General features: G+C 40.6%; 1 long non-coding RNA gene across 1 annotated transcript in view; it reads left to right on the top strand.

Moving 5' to 3' along the window:
- The window catches only part of LOC140710022 (uncharacterized), a 31310-nt gene extending 16583 nt beyond the window's left edge, over positions 1-14727 (top strand). Inside the window, exons 4-5 of the long non-coding RNA XR_012090898.1 lie at positions 12248-12612; positions 14523-14727. This is a non-coding gene — a long non-coding RNA (uncharacterized lncRNA). The remainder of the gene's footprint in view (positions 1-12247; positions 12613-14522) is intronic.
- Positions 14728-26246: the final 11519 nt, after the last annotated feature.

Here is a 26246-nt window from a genome sequence, read left to right as displayed (position 1 = left end):
TCCCCTTGCCTCCCATCCCCCAACAGGCCCAGTGTGTGATGTTCCCCTCCCTGTGCTCATGTGTTCTCATTGTTCAACTCCCACTTATGAATGCTTGGTTTTCTGTTCCTGTGTTAGTTTGCTGAGAATGATGGCTTCCAGCTTCATCCATGTCCCTGCAAAGGATATGAACTCATCCTTTTTTATGACTGCATAGCATTCCAGGTGTATATGTGCCATATGTGTATATATTTTGTTTATCCAGTCTAATATTGATAGGCATTTGGGTTGGTTCCAAATCTTTGCTATTGCGAACAGTGCTGCAAAAAACATATATGTGCATGTGTCTTTATAGTAGAATGATTGATAATCCTTTGGGGATATACCCAGTAATGGGATTGCTGGGTCAAATGGTATTTCTGGTTCTAGATCCTTGAGGAATCACCACACTGTCTTCCACAATGGTTGAACCAGTTTACAGTCCCACCAACATTGTAAAAGTGTTCCTATTTCTCCACATCCTGTCCAGCACCTGTTGTTTCCTGACTTTTTAATGATTGCCATTCTAACTGGTGTGAGATGGTATCTCACCGTGGTTTTGATTTGCATTTCTCTGATGACCAGTGATGATGAGCATTTTTTCATGTGTCTGTTGACTGCATAAATGTCTTCTTTTGAGAAGTGTCTGTTCATATCCTTCACACACTTTTTGATGGGGTTGTTTTTTCTTGTAAATTTATTTGAGTTCTTTGTGGATTCTGGATATTAGCCCTTTGTCAAATTGATAGATTGCAAAAATTTTCTCCCATTCTGTAGGTTGCCTGTTCACACTGATGATAGTTTCTTTTTCTGTGCAGAGGTTCTTTAGTTTAATTTGATCCCATTTGTCCATTTTGGCTTTTGTTGCCATTGCTTTTGGTGTTTTAGTCATGACGTCTTTGCCCATGCCTATGTCCTGAATGGTATTGCCTAGGTTTTCTCCTAGGGTTTTTATGGTGTTAGGTCTTATGTTTAAGTCTTTAATCCATCTTGAGTTAATTTTTGTATAAGGTGTAAGGAAGGGGTCCAGTTTCAGTTTTCTGCATACGGCTAGCCAGTTTTCGCAGGCCCATTTATTAAATAGGGAATCCTTTCCCCATTGTTTGTTTTTGTCAGGTTTGTCAAAGATCAGATGGTTGTAGATGTGTGTCATTATTTCTGAGGCCTCTGTTCTGTTCCATTGGTCTATATATCTGTTTGGGTAACAGTACCATGCTGTTTTGGTTACTGTAGCCTGGTAGTGTAGTTTGAAGTCAGGTAACGTAACGCCTCCAACTTTGTTCCTTTTGCTTAGGATTGTCTTGGCTATGCAGGCTGGTTTTGGCTCCATATGAACTTTAGTTTTTTCCAATTCTGCGAAGAAAGTCATTGGTAGCTTGATGAGGATAGCATTGAATCTATAAATTACTTTGGGCAGTATGGCCATTTTCACGATATTGATTCTTCCTATCTATGAGCAGGAAATGTTTTCGCATTTGTTTGTGTCCTCTCTTTGGTCTTCTCATGTAGTCCCATATTCCTTGGGGACTTTATTCTTTCCTTTTCATTCTTTTTTCTCTAATCTTGTCCTCACGCTTTATTTCATTAAGTTGATCTTCAATCTCTAATATCCTTTCTTCCACTTGATCAATTTGGCTATTAATACTTGTGTATGCTTCACAAAGTTCTCGTGCTGTGCTTTTCAGCTCCATCAGGTCATTTATGTTCTTCTCTAAACTGGTTATTCTAGCTAGCAATTCCTCTAACCTTTTTTCAAGGTTCTTAGTTTCCTTGCATGGGGCTAGAACATGCTCTTTTAGCTCAGAGGAGTTTGTTATTACCCACCTTCTGAAGCCTACTTCTGTCAATTCATCAAACTCATTCTCCATCCAGTTTTGTTCCCTTTCTGGCAAGGAGCTGTGATCTTTTGGAGAACAGGCATTCTGGCTTTTGGAATCTTCAGCATTTTTGTGCTTGTTTTTCCTCATCTTCGTGGATTTATCTACCTTTAGTCTTTGCTGTTGGTGACCTTCGGATGGAAATTTTGCGTGGTCATCCTTTTTGTTGATGTTGATGCTATTGCTTTCTGTTTGTTAGTTTTCCTTCTAACAGTCAGGTCCCTCTTCTTCAGGTCTTCTGGAGTTTGCTGGGGATCCACTCCAGACCCTGTTTGCCTAGGTATCACCAGTAGAGGCTATAGAACACCAAAGATTGCTACCTGCTCTTTCTTCTGGAAGCTTCTTCCCAGAAGGGCACCCACCAGATGCCAGCCAGAGCTCTCCTGTATGAGGTGTCTGTTGGCTCCTGCTGGAAGGTGTCTCCCTGTCAGGAGGCACGCGGCTCAGGGACCCACTTGAAGAGACAGCCTGTCCCTTAGCAGAGCTCAAGCGCTGTGCTGTGAGATACTCTGCTCTCTTCAGAGCTGGCAGGCAGGAACATTTAAGTCTGCTGAAGCTGCGCCCACAGCTGCCCCTTCCCCCAGGTGCTCTGTCCCAGGGAGATGGGAGTTTTATCTATAAGCCCCTAACTGGGGCTGCTGCCTTTCTTTCAGAGATGTCCTGCCCGGAGAGGAGGAATCTAGAGTGGCAGCCTGGCTCCAGCGGCTTTGTGGCGCTGTGGTGTGCTCCACCCTGTCCAAATTTCCAGGCAGCTTTGTTTAAACTGTGAGGGGAAAACCGCCTACTCAAACCTCAGCAATGGCGGGTGCCCCTCCCCCGACCAAGCTCCAGCATCGCAGATCGACTCCAGACTGCCCTGCTGGCAGCAAGAATTTCAAGCCAGTGGATCTTAGCTTGCTGGACTCTGTGTGGGTGTGATCCACTGAGTAAGACCACTTGGCTCCCTGGCTTCAGCTCCCCTTCCAGGGGAGTGAATGGTTCTGTCTTGCTGGCGTTTCAGGTACCACTGAGGTACCAAAAAATAAAAAATACATAAAAATTTAAAAATAAAATTAAAAAACAATCTCCTGCAGCTAGCTTGGTGTCTGCCCAAAAGGCAGCCCAGTTTTGTGCTTGAAACCCAGGTCCCTGGTGGCGTAGGCACCCGAGGGAATCTTCTGGTCTGTGGGTTGCAAAGACCATGGGAAAAGTGTAGTATCTGGGCTGGAATGCACTGTTCCTCATGGCACAGTCCCTCATGGCTTTCCTTGGCTATGGGAGGGAGTTCCTTGACCCCTTGCACTTCCCGGGTGAGGCGATGCCCCTCCCTGCTTCTGCTTGCCCTTCGTGGGCTGCACCCAGTGTCAATCCAGTCCCAGTGAGATGAACCTGGTACCTCAGTAGGACATGCAGAAATCACCCTACTTCTGCATTGATCTCACTGGGAGCTGCAGATTGGAGCTGTTCCTATTTGGCCATCTTGTCTGGGAATCCCTGATTCAACCAAGTGTTTTTAACTAAAAACAAAAATGTAGTCATTTCTCTGCCCTGATAAGGTACTGTACCATATGTTTTCACAGTGTTCTGTAAATATCAAGAATATGACATGTCCTTTGCCTTTAGGTATAAGGGAAATACCAAGATAGTTTCCAGTCTGTAACTTTCTACTGGGAGGGCTAAAGGAAAGAGTCATACCCCAAATCTAAGGGTCTCGTCATTGAAGATTCCATAGCGCCTCTCTGACTTCTCCATGCCATAGGGTCCTCCCCTCCTCTGAGCTCATTCGCTGGTCATAGGCTCCTTATAGTATTAGGTATCTTGTTATAAAATATGTCTTGCCTTTACAAGACCCTGGAGGCACTATCTCTTGCCTTTATCTGTGCTTCCCATGAAATTGGTACAGTGCTTGCTCCCTGTAAGCACTCAGCCAATGCCGATTCATACAGCATAAAAGTTCCTAAAACTTGGTATGGGATAGAGTCTTTTTTTTCTTTTTTTTTTTTTTAAGGCATCCAGAAAAACAAGATCTTCTAGATTTTAGAACAATTCATATGCCTATTAGATCATCCTCTGAGATTCACATTCTTGTGAATGTGGTACAATCTTTAATTTTTTTTAGGAATCCTCTGGTTCTGGGTTTGTCTAGGCAATAGAAAATGAAGACTCTAACCCCAACGAGGGCAAAGCTCCTGGGAAGTAACATGAATACCTCATCTCACCACCCCTGCCTTGGGAGTCAACACAAATTTGTCTTTAAGAAAAACAGACATCCTAAAGAACTCCAGGGCCAATGGAGGACCCTGACCTTCCTCAGAAGCTGACACAGAAGGCCAAACCTTGCTCGCTCTCAATCTAATTTCCCTAAGCTCACTTTTAACCTGTCAGGTCACCACAACCCAAATAGCCAGCATTCCCACAAGAACAGGTCCAGGTCAGGACAGCTGTATTAATTGTATTAATAGTATGATACCAACAATAAAGGAAATGAGAAGCCCATCCCCCGATCATGAATGCAGCCCTGCACTGACCAAACCCAATGGAGCAGTCAAGGAGCCACAATTTAAGATAATGACATATTAAACTGAAGCAAGAGGTGAGAGACTAAAAACTGCATTTTGAGGAATCATTAAAGGAAAATGAGGGTGTTTGACCAAGAAAAGAGAAGGCCTGGTAGCTGCATTGCAGAATTTGAAGGAAGAAAGTATATGAAAGATGTTGACCATTCCAAAGCCAGCCAGTTGGCAGAATTAGGAGCAGTGAGTGAAACATATACAAGGCAGATGTCTTAGTCTAGGTTCCTTAGAAAACAGACTCTAAGGCAAAGCTTAAGCATTACTGCTTTATTTGGGGCAAAAGGTCAGAAAAAAGAGATGTGTGGCAGCAAAGGAGGGAGAACAAGAAAAAAATAGTATGTTATCAGGCTGTACACAGCTTCCCAAGAAACACTGCTGGTCACACATCTCTGCAGAAGCAGGGCAGGCACTGCACTATGTAGCAGTCAGCAGGAAGAAGAAGAGCCAGTCATTTATCTCCCAGATCCTTCCTGACTCTTCACTATCCACATGGCACAAATATCCCTACACTTCTTTTTGTTTTGTTTTGAGACAGAGTCTCACTCTGTCACCCAGGCTGGAGTGCAGTGGTATGATCTCAGCTCACTGCAACCTCTGCCTCCTGGGCTCAAGGGATTCTCATGTCTCAGTCTCCCCAGTAGCTGAGACTCCAGGCATATGCCACCATGCCCAGCTAATTTTTGAATTTTTAGTAAAGATGAGGTTTCACCATGCTGGCCAGGGCTGGTCTCAAACTCCCGACCTCAAGCGATCCGCCCTCCTCAGCCTCCCAAAGTGAAATACCCCTACACTTCTTAGTAACCTTCTCCTACTCCTTCAAGGGGCACTGAGAGAACCAGAGTCTCAGTGGTGCAGCAGGATCTGATCTGGCCCAAGCCCTGGAGTTGCCACAGTTCCTACCACAGAGAATGTGACCGAGGCTGTGCCAAAGCCCAGCCCTCACACCCAGGAAAGTCAGAAACTACTGAGTGTAAGGAGATTAGGTGGCCACAATGGCAGTGGCAGCCAAAGCTTTATAACTGCAGGAATGGCCAGAAGCTGGGCTAACAGCAGAGGCTGTGGGGATCGGTTCATAGACCACATCAGTACATCAGGTTTTGGTAACATGTCAGTTTCTAACATTTGATATGATCTAACGATAGAATTAGCCAGTGCTTTTCAAACATTACATGTATATGAGTACCCAGTACCCAGGAAACTTGTCAAGTGAAGATTCAGATTCAGCAAGTCTGGGATAGGGTCTCAGATTGAGCATTTCCTACTAACTCTCCAGGGATGCCTCGCTGCTGCTCCCAGGCTACACTCTGAATATGAAGTGAATGTTCTGCTTCACAAAGTGGTGAGTTTTACTTCCCTAGGTGTGTTTTAGCAGATCCTGAATTGATTGATCTTCTGTCACAAAAAGTCAGGTATTTTGCAGAAAAAGTCGTCTGCCTGGGATAAAGGGTTGAACTAAATGACTACTATAGAACTTTCCAAATCTAAGATTTTGATTTATTTACCAAAACCTAATGAGCACTAAACCAATAATGAATGATACATTAGTTTAAAAATGAGAAATGCCTAGCTTTAATTTTTTTCATTGCTCACTTTTCAGTGACACCTTATCAAACCCAAAGCACAATTAGCCAAGATCCTGACTGAAATTTAGAGCTTTACCTAATGACAACTGACCAGAAATTGATGTAATTCAGTCAGTAACTAACATGAGCGATGTTTTTCTCATCATCTCCCTTTCAAAATCCTTCCTCATCCACAAGAAACTCAAGGAGTAAATGCAGAGATGTTAAAAGGTATAGATAGGACATCTAACATTATTAGAGACTGTCTCCTGCAGACTCTTATCGACCCTGAGTTAAGTGTAAAGTGAAAATTCAATCCTTTCACTTCATTCCCTCATGAATGAAAACCAAAAGAAAATCTCAATCCAGAGCCTTAGGAATGTGAGTTTATAGACAGCTGAGTTTGCTAGAGAGACAAAAGCTAACCCTTTAGAACTAGATATATTTTTTTATTTTTATCTAATGATTTTATTCCAATTATCACTTAGAACTGTCGTACAAATTTGAATTCGCCACTTCTCTTTACTTTTCAATTAATTTATCAAGTTTTCATATTCCCTATCATCAAGAGGCACATATCGGCTTTTTAAAGCCTTCTCCACATATACACTGGCTTTGTCCCCGAATGCTGAAGCCCTCACACTCCGAGGAGAGAGAGAGCTGCTTAGTTTTCAAGGCTGGGCTGGGAGAACCGGCATACAATTCTACGGAGTTATAACTGCCACTGCTCCTCTCTGCCACACGGTGGCACTGTTGAAGACTGGCTCTACCCAGTGATGCGCGTCCGCTGCTGCAGAGCCTCTGCCCGCCCAAACCCAGGTAGAAATTTCCGTGGCTCCCAGAGCAAGGACTGCCCTATCTCCCAGGGTTGAGCTCAGCCACGTAGTTGCAGCTCTTCCTTCCTTGCACTCTCGTGCCGCATACGCCCGCTTCCCCAAATGCTGCCCAGCCCCGAGGGATGCTGTTCAGGACTCCTGCCAACATTCACCACTTCTCAGATCCAGAATCCTTTTCTCTCTTCCCTCCCTCAGAATGGGGTACATAGTTAGATTTTAAACCTTCAAAACACAAAAGGTCTTATTACAGCCCTCTTTCCTGTACAACCTACACCAACCTTTCCTAGGAAAGCTATCCTCAGTGACTCCTAGGTGCCCTTACCCAGCCCCAGCCTCCTATTCACTTTCCTGACTTCTTAGACAAGATACACTGAAAACAATTGAACTTTTTGTTAACAAAAAGTGTTAACAAAAAAGTCTCACAGCCATCATTATGAACATCATGGTTTGGTTTGGTTTGGTTTGGTTTGGCGTGGTATTTTTTTAAGGTAAGTATACACGTGTCTTTTGTATTAGAAAAAATATAGATTCAGAGACATGATTTGACGATCCTATTGCAGAGCTAATATTTTGGGGAGATCCTTGATTTCTAACCCATCTCTGGCTGGGAAGCACATGCTCTTTGCAGTTCACCATGTGGTCCCCCCACCTCCCTGCCTCACTGCCTCCCTACCCAGGACTCTCTGACATATGCCATCACTTCTCCTCCAATCTTACTCACTTCTTTTTTACATGCATATCTTTATGCTCCAGCTAAATTTAACTATGACCGTTTCTCCAAAAACGAGCTATACTTTCCCATCTCTGTGCCTTTGCTCATGTTGTTCCTATTTTCCTAAATTGCCCCTTATTTTATCCCTGCCTTTTGAAAGCTTAACCATCCTTTGAGGCCCACCCACACACTAAATCCTTCTCCAGGTTTTTTATAATCCCTCTGACCGAATGTGATCTCTTCCTCCTTTGTATCTCCACAGCAATTTGTGCTTTATCTCTTTTAAAGTAATTTCATTCCTACATTGCAAACGTTTGAGATGTTGACTTCAGTGAACATAGCATTTTATTTTTTTTTTCCTACAGCATTGAGAATAGCATCTTATAGTTAGTAAGCATTTAGTAAATACATGTTGAATGGAATTTCATTGCCAAAAGCATCCTTGAACTTTTAGTAAAATTCTGCTAATCTAAGCTTGGTCCCTTTTAGCATACTCTAATCGCTTGAGGATTAAATTCAAAAGAGGAAATATAAAATAGGAAGAAAAGGAGGATATTGAAGTTTTGTATAGGTTGCAAAAGTCCCAAATGGTTCTGAGAGCTAGGAATTTCTACTGATACATTCAGTGACCTCACGGCATAGAAGAAAATCATCCATGTTTGCAGTTGAGAAAGACAAAGGGGGAATTGGGGGAGGTAAAAATGGGGGTGTCATTTCATAGAGCTGATCGCTCTCTCTTCTCTTGGTTCCCATCATGGCACTCTCACTTTGCTTTCCTGACATCCAACTGATCCCAATTCCCTCTCCTCAGTCTCTTGATGCTAGAGTACCCCAGGACTTAGTTCCACCTCGTTCTATTGTTCTCCATCTCTCTCCTTCTTCCTAAGAGGTTAACTTTGCCACATGAGCACCTTACAATCCACTAGAAAATGACTGATAAGGAGCACAGGTGGGGACTGCTCTTAACCATCATAACATATTTCCAGCTTCTGACATTGGCACAGGACTTGCAGGCTGTGAGCGACAGGTGGCAGTGAGTGTATAAAATCAGAACTTTGGTTCACCTAGGTGTTTCTTTGGACATGTGATGATTTATAAGACTGGTAAATAAAATCAAGTGCATGTTTGAGAACTAGCCGTACCCAGTGATGTGTATCTGCTGCTGCAAAGAGCTTTTGCTGGTCTAGACCCATGTAAAGATTTCTTTTACCTGGAAAGAAAAGGATAAGTAGAAATGATACTGAACCAATGTCTTTCCTTTTGCTTTCCTTAATGGTAATCAGAAAACTCTGCGGACATTAGACCTCATAAGGCAAGTCGCTGTGTGCTTACACTTGCCAAATGTTTTGTTCTTTGGAGCCTTTTTAAGAATGGAAGAACATAAAAAATGCAAGAGCCTTTTATGATCGTTTATTGTACCGCTGCTAATTTGAAACCTGCCACTCATAACATGGAAATGATGATTATGATACATATAGTACTATATACATAGAAATATATAGTAACATATATATTACCATATACATTTATATAGTATATATAATTATATTGTAATATATAGTATATATTGTTTTATATATAATATACTATATATTCGTATTTTCCTAAATTGCCCCTTATTTTATCCCTGCCTTTTGAAAGCTTAACCATCCTTTGAGATATATAATATATAATATACATTTATACACAAATTTATACATTTATTAATTTACCATATACATTTATATATAGTATATATTGTTTTATAAATATATAATATATTATATTTTATAACATACATAATATAGTATATTATATGTAAAACAATATATACTACATATAAATAGATATAGTAATATATATTACTATATATTCCTATATATAAAGCAATCATCATTCTCCATGTTATGAGTGGCAGGCTTCAAATTAACAGTGGCACAATAAATGATCATAAAAGGCTCTTGCACTTTTTATTTTCTTCCATTCTTAAAAAGGCTCCAAAGAACAAAACATTTGGGACGTGTAAGCACACAATGACTTGCCTTATGAGGTCTAATGTCTGTGGAGTTTTCTGACTTTATATATATATATGTGTGTGTATATATATATGAGACTATATATTTATATATATAGTACTATATATAGTAATCATCATTTAATCATGATTCCACAATGAGAGAGAGAGAGAGTCTTGCTCTGTTGGCCAGGCTGGAGTGCAGTGGCACAATCACAGCCAACACAGTCTCACCTGTACCTCCTGGACTCAAGCGATTCTCCCATCTCAGTCTCTCAAGAAGCTGGAACTACAGGTGCATGCCACCACACTTGGTTAATTTTTTAAAATTTTTTGTAGAGATAGGGTCTCCCTATATTGTCCAGGCTGGTCTCTAACTCCAGAACTCAAGCAATTCTCCCACCTTGGCCTCCCAAAGTGCTGGGATTACAAGCATGAACCACAGCATCCAGCCTTATATATTCTTCTACCATGGAAGTTAGTAGCTTTGTCTCTGGTGAAAAGTCTTTCCCCTAGGATACATACATGTTGGTGTGTGTGTGTGTGTGTGTGTATTTGTGAGTATATAAGTCTGTGTGTATGTGTAAGTGTATATGTATGCATGTGTATATGTATTCGTGTGTGTATATGAGTATGTGTGATGTGTGTGAAGTTCTCTCCTTACCCAGTTCTACACACTGATGCTCTGACTGAATCAAATTGCATTCTCCAGAGGTAGCTGCTGAACTTCCTGATTTTCTTCTATATAAAATACCAAAACAACTTCCAAATAAATGGATTGTTAAGTACCCTTCACTACTTTGGAGGGCTGTGCCTGATTTTCTTGCCACTGTGGGAATTTTACCAATAGTATTGAATAGAAGTCAAATGTTTAAAAAATAAACAAAACTTACTTTCTAAAAACAACTTCACTTAAATCACTTTAGAAACTATCTTTAGAACCTGATACCTATAAAGAAAACATTTTTATTTAAATCTTCATAGGAGAATATGAGTCATCCAATTCGTAAACTCTTTCCTCTTATAATGAAACTTTGGTTAGTTCAGAACTTCTACTTCCTTGATAAATTGCCCTAACATGTCCTATATCTGCAGAATCTAAAATAGCTAGGTTTAGAAAGGAGGAATCTAAGCCACATTATCATGGCCAGTGGTCCCCAAACATTTTTAATTACATACCTCATCAATAAAACATTTTAGCATTTGACCATGTTCATGTATATTTATTTGTAAATTATGCACATGTACTACTGTATAGACTATCATATTACCTATATAGCAAAGTGGACATAAAATAATTTTAGGATCCAAATTAAAATAAATGTCGTTATTTTAAATTTTTTATTTTTTAATGGCACAAAAAAATCCTTTATTCTTCTCTTAGAAATTTTATTATTGATGGTAGTATTTTCATTGACAGCAGTGAATTGAATATATTTCATTTTTTTTAAAGTCTTGGTTTGTCTTCATGTTCTGAAAGCATGGTTTCAAATGTCTTTCTAGTCATAATGGCTTCACACTATCATTAATTAATAACTCAAGGCATAACGTACAATGACTAAGGCACATTGCTAATGAGACTGGATGTGAATCTCTATTAGTTTGTTAGGGCCACCTTAATAAAGAGCTAAGACTGAGTGACTTAAACAACAGAAACTTCTTTTCTCACTGTTCTAGAGGCGGGAAGTCCAAGATCAATCAAAGTGTTGGCATTGGCTTATTGTGAGCTGTTCCTGTGGGGGAAGGATGTGTTCCTGGTCTCTCTTCTTTGCTTGTGTATGTTTTTCGTCTGCCTGGGTCTTCCCATGTTCTTCCCTCTATTCATAGCTCTGTGTCCAAATTTCCTCTGTTTTAAGGACACCAGTCATATTGGTAGAGCCCACCCTAATGATCTCATTTTAACTTAATTACCTCTGTAAAAACCTTATCTCTGAAAAAGGTCACATTCTGAGATACTGGAGGGTTAGAATTTCAAAATATGAATTGGGTGGGGTAGAGACACAATTCAGCTCATAAGAAAATCCATATTTCAAATAGTTTTGTTTATAATGTTGAAGTGAGGGGTCAATTTCTTGTCAGATGTGATCACCTCTGTCACGGACTTTGCATTATTATCTGATATTACCTTTATCACATGATTTCAATACAGAAATCATTTAAGACCCTTGCCCATTTCCCATGCTTATATATGTAAACTGTAAACCCTCTTAAGATACTGAAAGAAAAGGATGAATGACAGCACTGTTGTGCAGCTCCACCCCTCCCTCATGGTACCTTGACCATCTGAAATCTAGACCATCTGAGGGCACAACCAATTTCTTCATTGCATAAAGTTCTGATTCATCCTTTTTTATATTAATTCTAATATATGATAACTAATTTTATATTTAAATACTACATTTTATATTAGTTCTGATAGTTTATGCATACTATATATGTACTTAGTTATAATATATTCTTCCAGTGTGGCAATGGATTGTCTTGTGGGTGTGATCATCCTGTGTTGGAGACCTCTGATCCAGACCACACTTTCTAAAAACTACCTGCACATTTTCAAATTCAGACTGAAAAAGTTATTTATAAGAAGGCCCTGTGGCTGTGATGTAGGCTGTGAAATCTTGTTGCAGTCAAACCAAATCAAAAGGGCCCACAGACTTATAATACTCACTTTCTCTTTTCATTGCCTCCAATACATAGGTATTTAATTGTTCCCTGAGGTTTAAGGCAGTGGACTGAGACTAATACACGCTCCAGCTTTCATTAGTTCAATGGATGTTGATATTAAAGTCATATTATTTGGGGCATTTGTTGAAAATGTCATTCAGAAGATATCAACACTTTCTGAGTCATGGTTTGATTGAATTCATAGAATTATGTGATAGAAACCACATTCTTCACAAAAGTCACAAGGCTATAATGACGACAAAAGTTGAAAATGAAAGATGCCAAATATTCTGATCAATTCAATAAGGCAAAAAGACAAGCTAATTCACTCAGTGCTCCAGGCATTCAACTTCATAGAAGGAATGGAAATATTACATGTTTCCTAAAGAACTACAGAGGTAAAATCTCCTTTGTTTATAATGCATTTGGTCAAGTGTATTCTAGTTCTGGGGGCCTAAATAGGCCATCAAAAGAGCAACATTGCAGAGGCCAAATTATATATTCAGAGGAAATTAACAGCCTGCCAAAAGGAAAGGAGACCTACCAAAGAGAACAAGACGGCACACCCTGTTGAGGTGACTCTAAAATTCTCAGAGCTGGTCCTGCAACCATAACGCAAAAATAGCAACAAAAGCCAATTAAATGGAGAATGTTTGATGTTTTTCATCCTCCAAGTGCATTCTAAACTGGCACAAAACAATTACTTTCTACAGTTCTGGATAGAAAGGAAATAGCTCGGGTGAGCATTACAACGGTATCTAATCATGGTACAGCAAAAGTAGAATAAGTCTGGAGCCTTGGTCCTCAGTGACCTAGGGATACTTACCTCACATCCTGCCCCACCTCACTGATCTTAATTCCCAAACACACCATGCTTCTGGGTGTTTCTATGACTTGTAATGGTAGTTAGAAGCTAAGTTCATGTCTCTGCTCTATGTAGCTTAAACTGTCCTACTCAAGTCACTTTGAGTACCGCCTCTATTTCATTGCATATATTTCTACAATTGTCCATCTTATTACACCATGATGTTCTTATTTAAACACTAATCTCCCTTACTAGACTACAAGTTCATTAAGATCAGGGATCGTGTCTAATCTTTGTATTTCCAGTGCCAACACAGATACTGACATTTAATAAGTATTCAGTAAGTGTTTGGGGGACATAAAAAAATAACCTGTTCTACTGTTGAAAATGTTCAAAGTCCATAGTGTTGTCATACACATGGTCTTATGGACCCCTCACAATAAATTCATTATCAATATTCTTGTTTTAAAGGTGGGAAAATTGTGATCAGAGAAGATCAATGATTTGCTCAAGGTTACACAGCTTTTAGGAGCAGAAGCAGGACTTTCACCTAGTTTCTGATGCCTAGATTAGCTAATATTTTTTCACCACCCTACAGCAAATTCATGCCTTCTTCTGAGAGAGAAAGAAGGAGGCACTCATGCCCAATAGTAAGGGAACCAGAGGCAATATTCTAGGTCTGTAAATGATAGAGTCAGGACCTGTGAGTTGCTTTCTTATACTGATAGAATACCTGGAAGGTTAGCCCACTATTCTGTGCAATGAGTTAATGGATAAATGAATGAAAAAGCTGCCAGACTTCAAGACACAGACAGCAATTTTCATCCAACAATACAGCTCATCACTGGCTTCAGGTAAGGGCCTCAAATGTCCAGATGAGGCCTGAAGACTTTGAGGCTGATTCTGAGAGAAAGTACATGTAGGGTAAATCAGTTCTCATTACAATTGAGACCTTTGTCCCACAAAACAGGCACTGCATTAGATTAGTTCAGCTTATGGTTAACTTTTTCCAGAAACTGCAAAGAAGCTAGGCATGTGTCCCTGTCTGCCCAGTGATCACTCCTATGCACTTCCCTTGGGATTCTGAACAGATTTTCTAGAGTAGGGGTACTGAGTTCTCAAAAAGAGAGGCTTTGGAAACAGATGGACTTGGGATGAAATCCTGGCTCCTCCCTCACTGCCTGTGTGGTGCTGGACAAGTTATTTAACCTCCGTGTGCCCCAGAGTCCTCGCTGGTAGAGTTGGGTTGATGCTAGCATCTATGTCATAGGTTTCTGTGAGAATTAAATGGGGCTGAAACAGATGATAATTTAAACAAGGTTTCTTAATTTGGAGCCCTAGGACCTCTGAGGGTCCTCAGATTTTTCTCAAAATTCAAAAGGTCTGTAAGAATGCAACCTTGTGTTTTCATTTTCATAAAATAAATATTAATGCAACACAGCTGTGTCATCTGGATGACCATGAGATTCTAATAGCTGTCTATGTATTTGTGTTCACAATCAGGTGTACACCAAACTGAGGGCAAATACTGTTACCACTCATTGTGCAAGACTTTTGAGGTAATTTGTACATAGAAAAATGATGGAAACATTGAATCATTATATGGCTCATGACAGTGTTGAAAATTCAAACATGCAAGCACCTGTACCTTTGCTAAGTGCCAGGCATATGTTGCTGATAAAGACGCAATAAACACTCTTTTGTTAAATTATACTTATTATTTTTCAGTATGGGGAGTGTGCATTCTAAATTGACCAATCTTCAGTAGTTTAAAATGACTTTATAATTAAAATAGCAAAATAATAACAATTAAAATTTAAATGATTATTAGCAATAATTAAGATTGTCATGAGTAAAAATAATTATACCAACTCATCTTTCTATTAATATACCTTGCATTGACAATTTAAGTTCAACCAATATCTGCTTTTTAAACTGTCTTGAATTTGAATTATATTGGTTGTCATTTTGTTTATATATACATACACGTATCTACATCTATATATAGTTTTGTGGGTTTTTTTTGAGACAGGGTCTCACTCTGTCACCCAGGTGGGAGTGCAGTGGCACAACATCAGCCCACTGCAACCTCCTCCTCCTGGGCTCAAGCCAACCTCCCACCTCAGCCTCCAGAGGAGCTGGGACTATAGGCATATGCTACCATGCCCAGCTAATCTTTTGATTTTTTGTAAAGATAAGGTCTCACTGTTTCCCAAGCTTATCTCAAACTCCTAAGTTCAAGGGGTCCACCTACCTCAGCTTCCCAAAGTACTAGGATTACAGGCGTAAGCCACCATGCCCAGTTTATATTTAATTTACAAATTTGTTTCAGTTTTTATGATTGTATAGCACACATGTAGTTTTATATTTTTACATATTTCAGAAATTTTATAATAAAAAGTAATAAAGGTAATGTTGAAGATCTGCAAGAATGGATTTTCTTTAAAAGAGATTTGTATATACCCTAGATTACTCAAATTCAGACATTAAACCAGATTATCTCTTTCAAGTTGAAAACCCTCTGATGAAGAAGCTAATAAGTGCAGGATATAGACAGAAGGAATAGGAACCAATGGGTGTCCTCAGATCGTTATGAGACTTTTCATTATAATCATTAAACTTTTTTTTTTTTTTTTTTTTGAGACACCCAGGCTGGAGTGCAGTGGCATGATCTCAGCTCACTCCTCGACCTCCTGGGCTCAAGCAATCCTCCCACCTCAGCCTCCTGAGTAGCTGGGACTACAGGTATGCACCACCACACTCAGCTAATTTTGTTTTGTTTTTGATGGTGGTGGTGGTGGTGGTATTGGTGGTGGTGGTAGAGACAAGGATTGAGAGTGAGTTGCCTGGGTTCGTCTCAAACTCACGGGCTCAAATGATCCTCCCACCTTAGTCTCCCAAAGTGCTGGGATTACAGGCATAAGTCACCACATTCAGCCCAAAATATTTTTTCTGTCTGCTTTCCTACAAGGAGAAAGTGAAGACGGCAGAGATATTCTAGTTGATCAAGAATGAAATGCTACCATGCAAATTCAAAACTATAAAGGGAAGCATCTTACACTTTGCATGGTTGTATCTCATCACTCAGAGGTGAGTAGACAGGGAAAGAGCTAGTAGTTACCATCTAGTCAAATAAGGACTGTCTTGTCCATGGTGGATTCATTACAAAACTGCTCTTAACATTTGTGAGCTACAAAGTCCACACATCTGAGTGGATTAACCCAGCAGTTTTGTTGTAGGAGCCCAGCTGGAAAGTGTTTCTAAGCAACTGATAGCAGCTCCTGTTTTCTTCAAGCCTAAGCAATGACAAATACATTTCTTTTTAAAGTTCCGGGGAGGGTGGGAAGGGTACGGCTTTTTAAACCTGTAGTGTTCATTCCTAGGTTAGCATTCTCTTTGCCTCTGTTGATGAGTGGCACCTCTCCCTTTCATTTAAATTCACTAGTTTGGTGATTATGTGGTTCCAGAGGAGAAGGCAGAAGTGATAGTGCAGCAGAGTTCCCACTCCTGTAATCTATGTGCCAAGTTACAATCTGATAGATTCATGTAATAGGTTTCTAAATTGTGGAGTCAGACACAAAAGGTCATCAGCAGATGGTGGAACTGGTTGGGCCAAGCTAAGGGAATAAGGCACCCTGAAGGGCACACTGCCTTGGACTGGCGCAACATCACACGTGCTTTCTTCCTTCTTTTAGTCCTAACGTGAATGGATCTTCTCAAGTACATGAAGTACTAGAGACCAGAGGAGGACATCTAACCCCAGACAGCAAAAATATAGGATGTGCACAGATGCTTGGTGGGAGAGATAAGACCAATAACCATGACAGTGACTCACTACAGCAATCTGTGCCTCTTTCGCAAACATTTGAACTCAAGGTTTAGATTGAGTGAGTTAATTGTAGATATAACTAGAAGTATAAAGACACAAAAAGACAATAATGACAGCTTGATATTGTGAACAGTTACTGGGTCCTGAGCAATGATTTAAACATGTTACACCCGTTATCTCATTTGATCCTACAACAAGTCTATGAGGTAGGTAGCATTAGTATTCCCATTTTTCAAGATCTAGAAACCAAAGCCAAGAGAGATTAGGTAAAGTGCCTGATAGTACACATAATAAGCCAGAATTTTAACTCAAGTAATCTCATTCCAGGACTCCAACTAAGCCACTATGCTGGGAGCAGAGATGGGGAAGAATTGCTGAGTCATGATAAGAGAAGGCACTACAGGAAGAAACAGTGAACTCCTACAGCTGGACAAGCAATGAGTCAGCCTGGGTGGTCACTCCAGATGCTCCCAGACACATCCTAGTTTCTGGGACGCCTTGCTGTGAGTGGTTTGTCACATATGTCCTAGTTGTGCAACTGTTCCTGGGTTCCTATGAAGCCTAATCTCATTTCCACAAGTATCCTTGTAAAAAACCTTCTCCATTGCATTGGATAAACTGTGGATAAACTCTCTTGCCTCCCAAAAGCCTAACCCTGGAGTAAACTGGAAATGATTCTCCAGCAGTGGTTCTCAAACTTTAGTGTACATCAGAACCACCTGGAGGTTTGTTAAACCAGATTGCTGGGCTCCACCCCTAGAGTTAGTGATTCACTAGGTCTGGGAGGGGCCCAAAAATGTCCATTTCTAACAAGATCCCTGGTGATGCTGATGCCACAGATGCAGGAACCATATTTTGAAAATGACTAATTTAGAGCCTCACTAACCCCAACGTGGAGATGCCCAGAAACAGCGGCTTCAACTGGGAGCTTGTTAGAAATGCAGGGTCTCAGCACCCACACAGGCCTACTGAACCACACTCTGCATTTTAAAACCCCTAGGTGCTTTGTGTTCATGTAAAGTTAAAGAAGCACTGCTAGAAATATCAGGAAGCCACACACACAGGCTAATTTAGCAGGTTGGGAGTGTGGCCTGGGCATGGGGACTTCCCGGATCTCTCTATGTGATTCTAATGTGCAGCCAAGGTTGTGAACTGCTAACCTTTTGGTGACATACTGGCATTTTCTTTTTCCCCACATGAATGTACAGGATATGTACATCTCAAGGAAAAAAAGTGGTCACTATATGTATTAAACTGACAGAAGAGGAAAAATGGGAATAACATATGTCTTAGATCTCCATTTTGGCGAAGACAGGCTTCAGCTATAAAGAATCAAAGAATCAAATGAGACCAACGAAGTGAAATCATTTCTGAACCCGGTAAATATCACTACAGCACTGATCTGCTGACCCAGCAGAGGAATCAGAAAGAAAAATCTACCCATTCCAAATGAGTATTTACTCTCAATATGATGTGTTTCACTAGCCTCCTTTCCTCTAAAGCACTTTTTTTCCCTTGCACTTTTTTTTCTAAGTATGTGTGTAGCTTTAGATAAATTATTACAGTTCTCTGCACCTCAAGTTTATCAAATAAAAATCAAGAATAATCTCTAGCTCATAGTGTGTGGAGACTGAGTTGGATTCTGTATGAAGTGCCCAGCGCAGGCCTGGCCATCTAGTGAGAGCACAGTGTATGGTCTACGTGGGCGAATTCCTCAGTTCGGAACTTTAATGATTAGGTAGCTAATGATCTGTAATACCCTCCTTAGCACCCGTTAATCTCACTTTAATAAAGAGAGTATGTCTGGCTTTTTACAGGAAGCCACAGAAACTCCAGCTGGCAAGGTTGGAGGCAAGGCTGGATCTGGACCAAAGAGGCTGGTCAGCAAGTGCTTGGGAGCCAAGTATTGAAAACATTCATCAGAAATGTTTCCTGCAGCTTTAATGGCCTATAGACTGGGCAGGAGGCAGCTCTCTAAATTTACTGAAGTCAGAAGTTCAGGATGGGAACCTGCTCAGAAAGGGTGGGGCACAGCATTTCAGGGGTTGTGGTCATCTCCAGGAGAGTGGAGTAGGTTGTGAAGAGGCGAGTACTTCTACAGAATCTCTAAAGCCATCATTTTGACATAGGAAATATGGAGGGGAAGGGATTGAGATGAAAAGTGAAACAACTCTTTCAAGTGTGTTTCCCCCACACTTCTCTCTTATCCTCCTCTGTCTGAGCTCTTCCATAGGTGGGTATTTTAAAAGACGCCTTTTCCAGCAGAAGTTTTGTAATACTTTTAAAACGCTCACAGGCATTTTTCCAATTTGGAGTCAATATACTTTGTATACTGATGAGATACTGCAGTTAAGCAATTAGCTGTCTGCAACTAGTTAATTAAGAGATACTGCAGTACCTTGGCCTCAGGCATTAAGCAAGTCTAGCTGATAAGCTGGAAATTGGCAAATAAGAGGATTGACAAGACACAAGAGCATAATGCGACACTCAGGAATTTGTTTTTCCAGCGGGTAAATGAGTGAGTGCCACCTAAAGTTGTACAGGCGCGTCTTTTAGGAAGCCCAAATATTGTCAGGAAAGCAGAGACTTCCAACTGTTGGAAAATGTAGCAGTAAACAGAATTCTTCCTAAATTTCATTCTGTTTTTCCTTTTCCTATCACCCCAGTCCTAAAATTACTGAATTCAAGGGGAGAGTTAAGACTGAGAAACCCGGCCGGGCGCGGTGGCTCAAGCCTGTAATCCCAGCACTTTGGGAGGCCGAGACGGGCGGATCACGAGGTCAGGAGATCGAGACCATCCTGGCTAACACAGTGAAACCCCGTCTCTACTAAAAATACAAGAAAATTAGCCGGGCGTGGTGGCAGGTGCCTGTGGTCCCAGCTACTCGGGAGGCTGAGGCAGGAGAATGGCGTAAACCCGGGAGGCGGAGCTTGCAGTGAGCCGAGATCGCGCCACTGCACTCCAGCCTGGGGCACAGAGCAAGACTCCGTCTCAAAAAAAAAAAAAAAAAAAAGACTGAGAAACCCTCGAGGTTGCCACCTGGTAGGGTCAAAACTAGCAGAGATCTTGTGTGGACTTTTAAAAGGCAGCTTTTCCTCTAGCCAGACCCTTGCCCTTGCTCCAGCATCCAGCTTGCTGAGTAGGACTGCACTGGACTCTACCTACACTCACCCTTTGGGAATTCATGCTCAACCTACACAACCGTAGGCGGGACCCCCACCTCTCACCCATCCAGATCAAAGGAAAACTAGACTTTGGAAAGTAAATCCTCTCAGAGAAGAGATCAGATCATTTCTCCCTACCTTGGAAGGAAAGGAACGTTTCCAAGTGAAAGGTCTTGTCTGCTACTCACCTATAACGCAAGTCCCACAGTGCCTTGAGTGTTTGCAAATGTCTCCTCATACCCAGAAATGCCCCACTAAGGGGCATCTGCATTTCTTGGAGCTGAGAATCACCTATTGGTGAGTGGAGTAGGAAATAGAGGAATAGTATCAGAATCTGGACGGGCCTTCCACATGCCCACCTGAAGACCATGATGTGTGATCACGCCCCATAGGAGCCTACCCTCTCCCACTCCCCACTCCCATCGCTTGCAAATTATTATGTAATGAGAAAATGCTGAAAGAGTATACACATGTGAAGAGGATCAAAGCAGAAAACAAATTGGGAAATTACAGATTCCTCTTTAAGTCAAAGCACAAGACTATTTGAATTGTATCTCTGTCCCACACAGTGTTCTTCAATGCCATGCTCATTGTGAGCTGCACTGACTACCTGCATACGAATCACTTGGATACATGTCAAAAATACATCCTAGGCTTACTAAATCTCAATTACTAGGAAGAGAACTAGAAATCTACATCTTTTAACAAAGTCTCCAGGTGACTTTTATGTATTCCGAAGTTTGTGAATGACTAATCTACCAGGACGGGTATCTTATACAGTCAATGTTTGTTTATCTATCAGAATCTGGGAGGGCTTTCCACACGCCCACCTGAAGACCATGTGTGACCACACCCCCATAGGAACGTGCCCTCTCCCACTCCCCAATCCCATCGCTTATGACTTCTTTCACATTTAGAGAATGGGCAGTGAATCCTCAATGTCATTTACACAGGTATCTATTAGCCCTAACCTAGTATAATTCTGTAATTCTACTTGACTGTAAGCACAGAACAGCAATCTAACTTCCACTGGCCATAAAGAATCATGAGCTTTTGCTAAGCTGTTTCCATTGAACTTATATGGGATCAATCATCCAGTTCTGAAACTGCCCTAAAACCAATCATATCTCAAATATGTGTCTGTTATCATGTATCCCCATTCACTCTGTTTCAAATCTTGGGACAGTGCTGAGAAGAAGCTCTTTGCTGAAAGAGTGAAGGTGTAGTTGGGATGGAAGGAGAAACACATGAGTAGATTAACTTGTCTCTGAACAAGGCAGTCCATTTCCTGGCCACATTCAGAACCTCCTTTTTAGTGCCCATAGAAGACTCCATGAAGTTAAAGGGTGCAAAGGGCACAAAGGGCTTTAGGACAGACCAGGAGAACAGCTTTAAAGTAGCCAGGGTGTATTAGTTTCCTATTGCTGCTATAGCAAATTGCCACAAGTTTGGTGGCTTAAAACCACACAGATTTATTATTTTATAGTCCTCTTGTAGTTAAAAATCTGGTATACGTCTCACTAGGCTAAAATCAAGGCACCCGCAAGGCCGCATGCATTCCTTTCTGTGGGGTCTAGGTAGGACGTTTCCTTGCCTTTTCAAGTTCTAGAGGCTGTTCTACACTTGTTGGCTTGTGACCTCCTTCCTCCATCTACAAAGCCACAAAGGCAAGGCAAGTCCCTCTCATACTGCATTCCGCTGAGCTCCTCTTATACCTCACTATTCCATAAGTAAGGACCCCTGTGACTATACTGGGCCCATCAAGATAATCAACCATAATCTCCCCATTGTAAGGTCAGCTGATTGACAACCTTAATTCCATCTGTAATTAACTTATTATTAATTCCATCTTAACTCCCCTTTGCATGTAAGCAACATATTCACAGGTTCCAGGTATGAGAACATGTACATCTTGAAGGGGAGGATGATTATTCTGCCTACCACACAGGAGAACTCTGAACCCTAGTTAAGGATGAGAGCAGATGTCATAAACACCACATGTCAATTCCAAGATATGAGGTTAGGCTACAAATAGGAAAGTAAATCTAGTGATCAGAAGCATAAGGGATTGAAGCAAACCAAGTTGCAGAACAGGCAAGAGGTTAAAGTGGTTCAGGACTCACACAGAGAATTATGCAGTAGAGTTGAAGGCTTGCTTTCACAGGATGCCAGTTGGATTGTGGCACCACTCATGAGCTTGAAAGGACATGTAGGTCCAGACAAAATTTCACTGATGCTATCTCATCTCTCAATTTCTTACCATTTTTCATAATTCTCCTGCTTACTTTTCTCTCTTCTGTTCAGCTCTCTGATCTCTTCCATATCTTCCTCCTAACCCTTACTTTTTCTTCAAAGATAAATGAAAGAAAATCAACTATATATAAAATTGGGGGGAAATTAATGTTTTTACAGTATTTTCTGAATTTCATTAGAAACATACACTACATGCCAGTGACATCTGCTTTGATTATAACATTCTAAGAGGCATTGCCTTGTATTCATCTTTGAAAAAAGTTGCAAAAGTTTTACATACATTTTAGCACCTATTACAAAGAATCTAACAGTGTCATAAACCCAGTAAACATTAAAATGTAAATTGATGGGGACAAAAAAGTATTTAAAAATTGTTTCAGGTGAGAAACAAGAGGTCAACCTGAGGTTCAGAGTTAAAGGAATTGCTGAGGAATAGATAATGCTACTAGGAACCCTGGCTGAAGTACACTGGAACGCAGGAAAAATTGGATTCCTGTTCTACTAGCTACAGTCTTGCCTGGAGCAGATTTTTTTTTCTTTTTTTTTTTTTTAATGACACTTTAAGTTCTGGGGTACATGTGCAGAACATGCAGGTTTTGCTACATAGGTATACACATGTCATGGTGGCATGCTGCACCCATCAACCCATCACGTACATTAGGTATTTCTCCAAATGCTACCCCTCCCCTTACCCCTTACCCCCTGACAGGCCCCAGTGTGTAATGTTCCCCTCCCTGTGTCCATGTGTTCTCATTTTTTAACTCCCACTTATGAGTGAGAACATGCAGTGTTTGGTTTTCTGTTCCTGTATTAGTTCGCTGAGAATGATGGTTTCCAGCTTCATCCATATCCCTGCAAAGCACATTAAGTCATTCTTCTTTATGGCTGCATAGTATTCCATGGTATATATGTACCACATTTTCTTTATCCAGTCTATCACTGATGGGCATTTGGGTTGGTTCCAAGTCTTTGCTATTGTGAATAGTGCTACAATAAACATACGTGTGCATATGTCTTTATAGTAGAATGATTTATAATTCTTTGGGTATATACCCAGTAATGGGATTGCTGGATCAAATGGTATTTCTAGTTCTAGATCCTTGAGGAATTGCCACACTGTCTTCCACAATGGTTGAACTAATTTTCACTCCCACCAACAGAGTAATAGCATTCCTATTTCTCCACATCCTCTCCAGCATCTGTTGTTTCCTGACTTTTTAATGATTGCCGTTCTAACTGGTGTGAGATGGTATCTCGTTGTGGTTTTGATTTGCATTTCTTTAATGACCAGTGATGATGAGCCTTTTGTCATATGTTTGTTGGCTGCATAAATGTCTTCTTTTGAGAAGTATCTGTTCATATCCTTTGCCCACTTTTTGATAGGGTTGTTTGTTTTTTTCTCCTGGCACAGACTTTTTTGGATCTCCTAACTGGAGCAGATTTCAGCATGTGTCTGTATTTCTGTATTAGATGCTGGTACAGAATCATCCATGACCTTAAGTCATCATTCTCTGCCTCTGGCTCAGAAAGATTGTTGTATTCTACTGACTGTTCACTTTTGTGTTCGGTTTATTTTAAATTATAACAGTAATAAATGCTCAATTTATCTTCCCAAAATTCAAACCATGCAGAAATGCATGAAGAGGAAAAGTCACTGCTCTACTCCTTCCCCATTCCACCTTCTCTCCCCGCAAAATAACCATTAAAGGGTATATATTCTTCCTGGCCTTTCTCTGTGTCACACAGAAGTATATGAGCATATAGGTATATCATTTTTGTTGCTCTCATTAACTTGCTTTTTGCACTCAATACATCCTGGATATCCATCCATGGAAGTATAATTAATTCAACCACCTTTTTAATTGGTTTCATAAAGAGAAAAATGCCCTGTGATTTGTTTAACTCCTCCTTTGTGGATGGATATTTACTTTGTTATGGGATTTTTTTAAGTATATAATGATTAATTTCACTTGCTTTTTCCTGATCAGTTTCAACTGTATTTTGATGCTTCATTTGAAGGCTATTAGGCTCCTGTGGATACTTTGGAAGGTTGCTGTGGTCATCAATACACAGTATCAGGCCACCTGGAGTTAATCTGGAACAAAGCAAACTGAGATTCTGGACAATGGAGCAGAACCATCCTTCATTCTCCTCTGGGCTTCTCCCTATCTATCCATAGGCTTCCTCTTCCCTCTCTGTGAACTAACACAGAAGACTGTGAGACTTAAATCAATAGTTCTCATGGGGCAAGTCATCAAGTTTGGGGAATATCTTAGTCTTCTTTAATCCTCAATTTATGGAAGAATATTGGGCAACAATCTCTGAGAATTCTCAAAATGGTATTTAAAAAGAGAATATGGATTTTAGAGTCAGATGAATCTAAATCCTCCACCTGTTAAATTAATGATCTTGATCAAAACACTAAACATTTCTGTTAAGGATGCTCCCAGGGTTGCTGCAAAAATTAAATGGAATATTAGATGCTCAATAAATTTAAGAGTTCCTTTCATCTTCTTGTCTCCTTCTGTGTAGCCCCCTTGAATACCTGGGTCTCTCCTTCAACTCCACAAGGCACCAGTGTCAGCCAATATAGTATTGTCCTCTCCTTGAATCATGGACTGGAGGCTGTTATTTGGCCTCGGTTCAGCCAGCTGATTTCCTGAAGACTGGGTTTTTGTCCTTGCTCTTCTTTCACCTCATGTTTAGACAGGAAAGATTTTCTTGAAGGACACTACTCCACCTGATGGTCCCATCCTCTTTTCTCTAAAGCTTAAAAGCCTCTGGATTCCAAAGCCTACCTGACATTGGGTCAAAATTGCCAAGCTTGGATTTAGACTTGACCTTCTTTTATTCATCATTCCCTTCATCTCCCCCCACTCTATAATTCAGTCTCCATTTATGTTTCTGTGCCCCCATCCCCTCCGATCTGTCCCTCCTGTGCTGGTTCTACCATAGCTTTCCTTTGCTAGAACAATGAGGCATTGCCGTGTAGTCTATTAGGCTCCCGAAGTTCACCTCGACTGACTGTTTATCTTGGTTCTAGTAAATAATGCTGATGAAGTGAAGGAAGTAAAGTTGTCCAAGAGAAAGGTATGTTTCTGTCTCATCTCTGTCCCTCTTTCTTGCCTATCAGTCACTCACGGTACAGGAAGCTCCCCTTTCTCCCAAATTGGGAAAATTTATCAATCTGTGGAGATAAATCTCTGATGAAGTCAACTAAATCAATGAGCACACAATAGCCCATTATGGGAGCAATGGCCGGGAGTGGAAAACAAAAATAGCCACTAATATTCCACAGGTCTGAGATCTAGTTAAAACCTTATAGAAACTAATCAAAGCTTTCACTTTTTTATATTTGTATCTGGCTCTGTTATTATTAGAGTTATATCTAAGTGCTTTTCTGAAACATACGCAAGTATGTTTGCCAGAATGTCAGAGGCATAGTGTCAAGCATTCTGCTTTCATTAACTAATCTATCAGAACTTGCCTCTTAGCTTTATCACTAAGACCATTAGTGTCTTTAAGTATTAAATAATCATAATAAAAAGAAGGAAAATGTTGTTTATAATTTGCAGAGGTGCTATCTGTATTCACTAGGATATTATTTCAGCTGTTTAAACAGAGACCAAATCACAATAGCTGAAAACTAGATAAAAGGTTACTTCTCTCATTAAAGTTCAATCAGATAGGTTCAGCAGGTAGACACTCTGCTCCACAAGATCATCCAGGGATCAAAGCTCCTTTTGTCTTGTTTTGCCATTTCTTACAGTGTTGTTCTTGTCATGGTCTAAACCAGCTTACCCCACTGCCACATTCATCCATCAGCCTATGGGAAAAGGGAAAAAGGACATGGAAGGCAAGCAGCTTCCTTTTGGGAACATGATCTAGAATTATGGATATTATTTCTGCTCACATGCCATTGGCCAGAACTTGGTTGTGTGGCCACACCTTGCTAAGAGAAACTGTGAAATGTAATTTCT

This window comes from Chlorocebus sabaeus, chromosome 24 (genome assembly GCF_047675955.1).
Source record: "Chlorocebus sabaeus isolate Y175 chromosome 24, mChlSab1.0.hap1, whole genome shotgun sequence".
NCBI classification, from domain to species: Eukaryota; Metazoa; Chordata; class Mammalia; order Primates; family Cercopithecidae; genus Chlorocebus; species Chlorocebus sabaeus.
This window is presented reverse-complemented; position numbering and strand designations above follow the sequence as displayed.